We start from the raw sequence: 7,317 nt of genomic DNA, 5'->3' as shown, positions 1-7,317 counted from the left end.
TAAGCATAAACATCCATATCGCAAACATGTAGCAACGAACCCATTGCTAACCAGCATTCTAAAGCAGTAAATAGAAAGAAAAAGAACATGGCCCTCCGCTGGTATTTGAGATAGTACTCCGCTGGTATTTGAGATAGTACTGTATCCATTGACCCCACGTCCCAGACCGGACGGCTCGGCTCGGTGCATGCGCGTGTGTGGCAGTCTTCATATCATTTCAATCGATCAACAAAGAGTCTCTACTAACTTTATTTAAGTTGAGATTCTCCACTTTAATTTTCCAAGGTGGTATTATTTTATATACCATTCATTGTGGGCTAATGGTTTTTTAATTAAACTTAATTGGGCCTAGCCCATTTCATCAACAAATTTTCAATTTCAAAGTAGCTCTTTCTATTGTTTATATTATTAAATAGCTATTAAAAATAATTTTTTAATTAAAGAAGACAACCTATATTGCTGGCTTGCTGCTTGGATAAATCCCCTTATTGGTCCATCTAATCGAATAGATCGGACGCCGTCCCTCTCTGCATGCACTGCTTACACGCTTTTCTCTGCTGCCTGCCATGACGTTTCACACGATGGAATACCAACGATGACTCGGTTTCACATTTTAAGTCTTTAAGTTGCAATAAAATTTTCTGAATGATGCACCTGGGGATATTTGGATGCTGTAATAAGTATGTTTTTATGAATTTTGAATTCATTTATAAATGTTGCATATAGTGTTTTTTAATGTTTCAGCAAGTACTTTGTGTTGTTTTAACAATCACAAACTAATGTGCGAATTAGAAATATAATCATATATTTTTATCAGGAATATGTAAAGATTTAATTGTAAAAAATATAACAGACCATCAGACCGTCATAGATTTAGAAAATATTAAATGTTTATAACGAAGCATGTTTCTACATGTATGTATGGGGACTAGTGATGGATTAGCTAACGAGGCTAGAGTGGTCTAAACAAGTTAGATAAGTTTTAGCCCTCTTTATATAGATCTTTGTCATAAAATTTTAAAGGAGTTTTTATGGGAGCTCCAATGACTTTAGCAAGGGTAGGGGTGGCAATTTCCTTCGCGTAAGGTACAGATTTATAGCCAATTACAGTATAGGCTCCAAGATTTATGTGTGTATGACTGGTGAGACAGGGTACTATATGTTTTATAGGTACATATGGTATGAATTGGCTATTAGATTGACTATAGATGAATTAGAGCTACTAGTTGGCTATACTTTCACATGTATTTGTGGTTAGCTTATAGCAAGCCTAATGTATCATACATGCTCAATATGCTGTTAACGCTAGATTTTGGCAAATAGCCGTTATGGATTAATTCGCAACTAAAGACCGAATTGGACAGGAGACAAGGCAATCGGATGGAAGACAAAGCAGAATACGACTCGAGTTCAGCCGAGAGAGTCCGAATCGGATAAGAATTAGAGTTTGATTGGGTCCGGATGATTATAGATAGATTCGACATCGATCACGGTCTGTATAAATTAGTTTTATTCGTTTCTTAGAGTTTGTTTAGTATTTTTGTCTTTAATTAGAGTTCGTGTGTAATAGGTTAGTTACTAATACGGATCCATATCGAGTTAGGTTAGTTAATTTCTAGGATATAAATAGAGTATCCCGCGGCTTTCTAAAAACAACAATCAGTTCAATACACATCTTCGGTGCATCGCCAACCTTTTCGACAAGAGCGAGCTCTCGGCGTGAGGTCCTGTCTAGTTGTTCGATGGTTTATTTGAGGCTTGTCGTTACTTTGATCTGTTCTTGGTTTGAAGTAGTGATAGGTTCTTGATCAAGTCCTCGTGAGTTCTTTATTCGACTTGACGATACGAATCTGTTCGACTTGATTTTGCCTCGGAGTCCGATCAATCTAGTTGGCTGGATTTGTATTAACAGATCGGATCAAGTACTCGTGAGGGCTTATCGCTGGAGTTCTAGCCAACATTATTTTAAGTAATTCATCGGCTCTTCTATTAGATTATGGATCTTCACGTTTTCTATAGTTATATCGAATCCGACTGCATACTATCTTGGTTTGGTCCGATCAATGTAAGTTTGGTCTGATCTGCCTATAGAAGCTTGTCCGATCTACCATGTTTACCAAGCAGGTTGATGGATTACCCTGGTTTGGTGCTTAATTACTTGTACACCGCAATCTTATACTGATTTCATGCATGGTTATATTCTAGGTCTGCCATGAGCATGTATGTGTTTAGTTCTTATTGTTTTGTGCTAGTAATTAGCGTAGCAATCTAGTTCTACTTTGAGTTACATGCGTAATGTTCTATCAACCACTGACTGCATATGCGATAAGTGCTGAATCGGTCCGATCGGCTGATTAATCTTAAAACTGTTTCGTTTAAGTTTGATATTTTAAGATAAGTTGGTTGATTGGACTGTTTGGTGGTTATCCTACTCATAATTCAGCCAATAGGGCATATTTTTTACATAATATCGTGAAATTCCTGTAAAGTCGATTATTTAACGTATCGGTTAGGGTCCTAGAGCGGTATCGGCTATCCGGCTGACAACGGTTTAGGTTTAACTACTTTCCATTTTTATATCCTGTCAATTATAGGATCAAACTGACTGGCACGTCTGATTTTCTGAGATTTAGGTCCTGCAATGGAACGTTCTGAGAAGTGATTTCTAGACCTACGTGTATGACACGTTGATCACATTTTCAATGTCAACATATGCTTACCGTCCTTTTTCATTGTTGTAACAGATAATCCGAATCCTAGGCCATCGACCATCCATTGGCGGGGTGCCTCTAGTTACGGGGCTAGAAATGGCATAACAGCACCAAGGGAGTAACAGACATGGGGCAACTTGGCTTTAAGTCTCACGTCTAATTTTACTTTGAGGGTAATTGTATACTTGACCCAGCTTTGAGGAATTGGTGCAAATGGAGGACTGAAGGTGGACCTATCATATTTGTTTGAGTGTTTTATGAAAAAAACAAACGATATATTTATAAATAAAAATAATCTATAAATAATAAGTTTATATTTGTTACAGGGCGCAGCGAAATGTAGTTAATTTGGCGCTGGAATGGCGGAATCCGCTGAGAAACTATATTTTAGCCTGTGTGTTTAACATGGACCATCCAGTCGGCCAATCCTGACCAACTAAATATTTTCTACGTTGCACGTTGCAAGACTTTCTAACACATTAGATTAACTGCCTTCTTTTACTAGCTTATTCCTAGATTATTCCTCGGTTTTTACACGCAATTGTCCTACTTACCAAATGATTTATTTTTTTTACAAAAAGTTTATATATAGAAGTTCATCATCTCATATTTCTAAAGTAGATTTTTAATTTTATAATAGTTAATTCTACTATTTATATCATTAAATAGCTACAAAAAATAAGATGGTATTTTATCTTTCATCTGAAAAATAACAGATCCTATTGCTATTGATTTTCCACTTGAATATAGAAAAAATGAGTCTTATAAAAATAGACATAAGAAATACTTTAGAACAAGTGGTCTCATAGTGCATAATCTGTCACAATAATATAGTGAAGTAGCTGAAAAGAACATAACCTTAGATTGGTTAAATTTTCAATGACATGTACAAGTGAAAAATGGCAACCTTTTGTGTTACCGTAAGTTGCCCATATTGTATACAATAAGTTGTATAGCTAGAATCACATAAAAAATTATACTCCCATGTTAATTGTTCGACCATTCATACGAATCAGCATAATTGACGGACTACGGATGCAGGAGAATACATACAAAAGACCTAGACTTGGGTCTTATGAATTGACTGGCAAGTGTATAGAGCCAAGAAGTCATCTTCAGAAGGGTCATAAGTCTAGAGGTACATACCTATCTCAAATAAGGACAGTTTAACACGGCTCAATACAAGCAGAACTTCCGTGGACCTATAGACAGCGTCGTACGGACTTGGAAATTGAATAAATGGTACTTGGACCAGCTAGTACTCCATCTATCACAAAAATACTAAAATATCCTTCACTTTTAAAAACCTGAACGTATGTGTCCCTTACCTTTCAAATTATATACATTTATCTGCTACTTTACTAAACTCTAATGCAATAATTCCTTAAAAATATAGTCCTTATGGGACAAACAACCTGAACTTTAGGACGGTGGTAGTAGTCAAGAGAGGACATTGCAATGTGGATAAAAGTGACCAAATTTCCAAAAAAATTACGAGGAGATAGCATCAACTTTTGCAATATATGAAGTCACCAATAATGGCATTTCATGGGATGTCTTAGCGTATTGCAATCTAGATATTGGTGAGTTGAGTGTTACAGATACAAATATATACAATTAGAGAAAGTGAAGTATAATAGAAAGTCGAATATTGACGGATAAGTATCTTGTATCAGATGTACAACATCTCAACGATTTGTCAATGAGTCAAGAGGTACGAACAGAATGTTGTAACCTTACCAAATATAAGATGCCAGCTTTGCATTGCCCTCATACCCCAACGTACAGGGAATGGCTGAATAAGAACTTCCAAAGAGAATCCATCTTGCTTGGACCAGCTGGCAGACAGGAGAATACTCGATGTGGAAAAGTGATAGATAAATGTTCAAAGTTGCAAGGAAGATAGATCGATTTGTGCGATGCACAAGGTACAAGAGCGATATCTCCTGGTTTACCTTACCGTATTGGAATATGGATATTGATGCATCAACTACTATATATGACCAAAGAATGGTCCGCATTTCTCACTGGCTTATCAAGAAGATATGCATAGAGAAGAATCACATAAGTCTTACTGTCTTACAACCTCTAAAGGATTTGTCGGAGAGTTAGAACAAGAGGTCAAAAGAATTGCAACCTTACAAAACTGTCGTATTCAGAATGGGACAATCTTACAAAACCATCATCTTTACGTTACATTCATATCTCAACGTACACCAAACGGCTAGAGATAGTGACTTAGAAAGCGAGAGTAATGGTTTTTGGACTATCTGGTAGCTGGGAGACTTGCAATTAAGGATTATATATATCGTGCTAAAATTCTAGGCAAGCAAATGAGACCAAAGATTATATATCCTAACGAAAATAAGTTTAGTGCTTGAAGAGGGAATATGGGAGCATTGTCTCTTCTTCTGATTTATTCTGATCATAGGAGCTGCCATGTGAGGATTTTATTGCTGATGACACAGCAAAAATTAAAGAAGACAATGAGTTAGAGATGTGGTGTTTTCATTTTTCCAAGAAATAGTAGTAGAGCCAGCTGTGGTGTTTTACCCTACACATGGAACATTTCACAATTATTCTATCAAAGCAATATTGTGTACCATGTATAGAACACATTTGCCATAGAATTTTAATGTATGTAAGAAAATTTTGCTTTTGCTCAAACACCCTGAAAGGAAATTTATTTTTTATCTTTTTTTTGAATTTTTAATTTTCAAACTATACTCCACCGAAATTGATTTAATATGTAGATCTGAACCTTGTGGCCAATGGTTGTGCCACGTCAGGCTAATATACAGGGCCAAACAACGCTATCACGCCATCTTCTTATGACATGGCAGTTACGCTAGGTGGGGTGAAGTCGTCAAAAGTTTATGTATATATGAAAATAAATTCTAGTGCAGTTTAGTTTTAAAATTAAAAAATAAAAAGGCTCAAAAAATAAAAAAGATTCCTAACACATACTCGAATATCCTAAGTCATGGCTCATGTGATCATGTCTAATTCCGATTGTTAGACCAGAAGTCCCAATAAATACCACGCGACAGAACAATCATGCCTCTAGAAAAATAACAGGCACATTGCAACTGTGGCAAAACAATAGTACGGTGGGTTTGGCTGCAGGAAATTAAATAGTATATCTAGGCTATGCGATTATAATTAATTAAGATAACTAGAGAATTAGAAGTCATTTGGTATATCACCTAGCTTCCAATACAAGATGACAATTTGCCAAAATGAGGTTAACCCAGACCAGCCCCGAGCTGACACATCGAAACGGTCCACAAACAGCCAGAATTATATTACAATGTTTGTCAGATTATTCTCACTATTTTCTAACCATTTATGCACATATTTTTCTAACTGTTAAATAGTGTTTTTTTATTTCATAAAGTTTCTATATAGAGGTTCATAATTTCAATTCCTCAAAATAGACTTTTACCTTTATAGTAGTTAATTTTATCATTTATATCATTAAATAGCTTAGATTATCTTTCCTCGTTCACCCTTTATCAACAAACAAAACCCAAGAAATAGTAAGCTTATGGAAAAATTTTCCACTTATGACATGTATTTCTTTAATAAGTTTTGATAATAATACCTTCACTATTTTGTATCTTAGGGGTGGCACGTCAGACCGAAAATACTTGTTTCGTATCTACTTTCTATGGTTTAGCTGTGTTTATTAGTGAGGTGTTGAATATCGTTGTCCCCTTAGGGGCCTTGTCTCCCCATATATACATACGGATACGTGATGATGTAAATATGAACACGTCGATTTCTCTTCCCATAGAAAATAATAGCTAGACTAAAGTATTACCGTCAACGGTGGTTCTTATTCATCGGAAAAAAAATGTATTAAACAATCTTGGATACACTGGGGTGTATAGTGACATTCACTGAGAAGGAGACACGGACTTTTTTTTGACCTGAGATGCCGATATTCATTCTATCCCTTTTTCCATTATTATCGTCATATAAGACAAAAACTCATAAATACATGTATTTTGATGTCAGCCGGATAAATATCTTAGACAACAATAGTAATTCCTAAAAAATAATAAGCAGCAATTACTTTGAGTGGCGATTGTGTGGTCTTCACCAAATGACATATTTCTAAACAAGAAATAATGTAAAAATAGAACTATTATACACCTCAGAATTAGCATGTCCAACAATTGAATTTTTGATTGTTTCCAACTATGCGCCGCACAAAAACAAACAAAGGCTGAGCACTCCACGTTGATTTCTCTTCCCATAGAAAAGAATAGAGTAAAGTATTGTCGTCAACCGTGGTTCTTATTAATCGTGTTAAACAATTTGGGGTACACTAGGATGTACAATGACATTCGGTGAGAATGAGATGTAGACTTTTTTTACCTGAGATGCGGATATTTATTCTAGGGTTAATTTGATCCATGCCATCGCAACTATGCGTATTCAGAAAAATGTCATTACAATTCGTCTATTCATAACCGTGCCACTCAAATTTTAGAAAATTAGAACCATGCCATTGCCGTCACGTTTTTCATCTTCTTTCTCATCTACACGTACGATCCCTCCATCATATTCATCTTCTTCCTCCTATCTCACTTTCCCTACT

This window comes from Oryza brachyantha, chromosome 6 (assembly GCF_000231095.2).
Source record: "Oryza brachyantha chromosome 6, ObraRS2, whole genome shotgun sequence".
Lineage (NCBI taxonomy): Eukaryota > Viridiplantae > Streptophyta > Magnoliopsida > Poales > Poaceae > Oryza > Oryza brachyantha.
The sequence above is the reverse complement of the archived record's forward strand: the minus strand, read 5'-3'. Positions refer to the sequence as shown.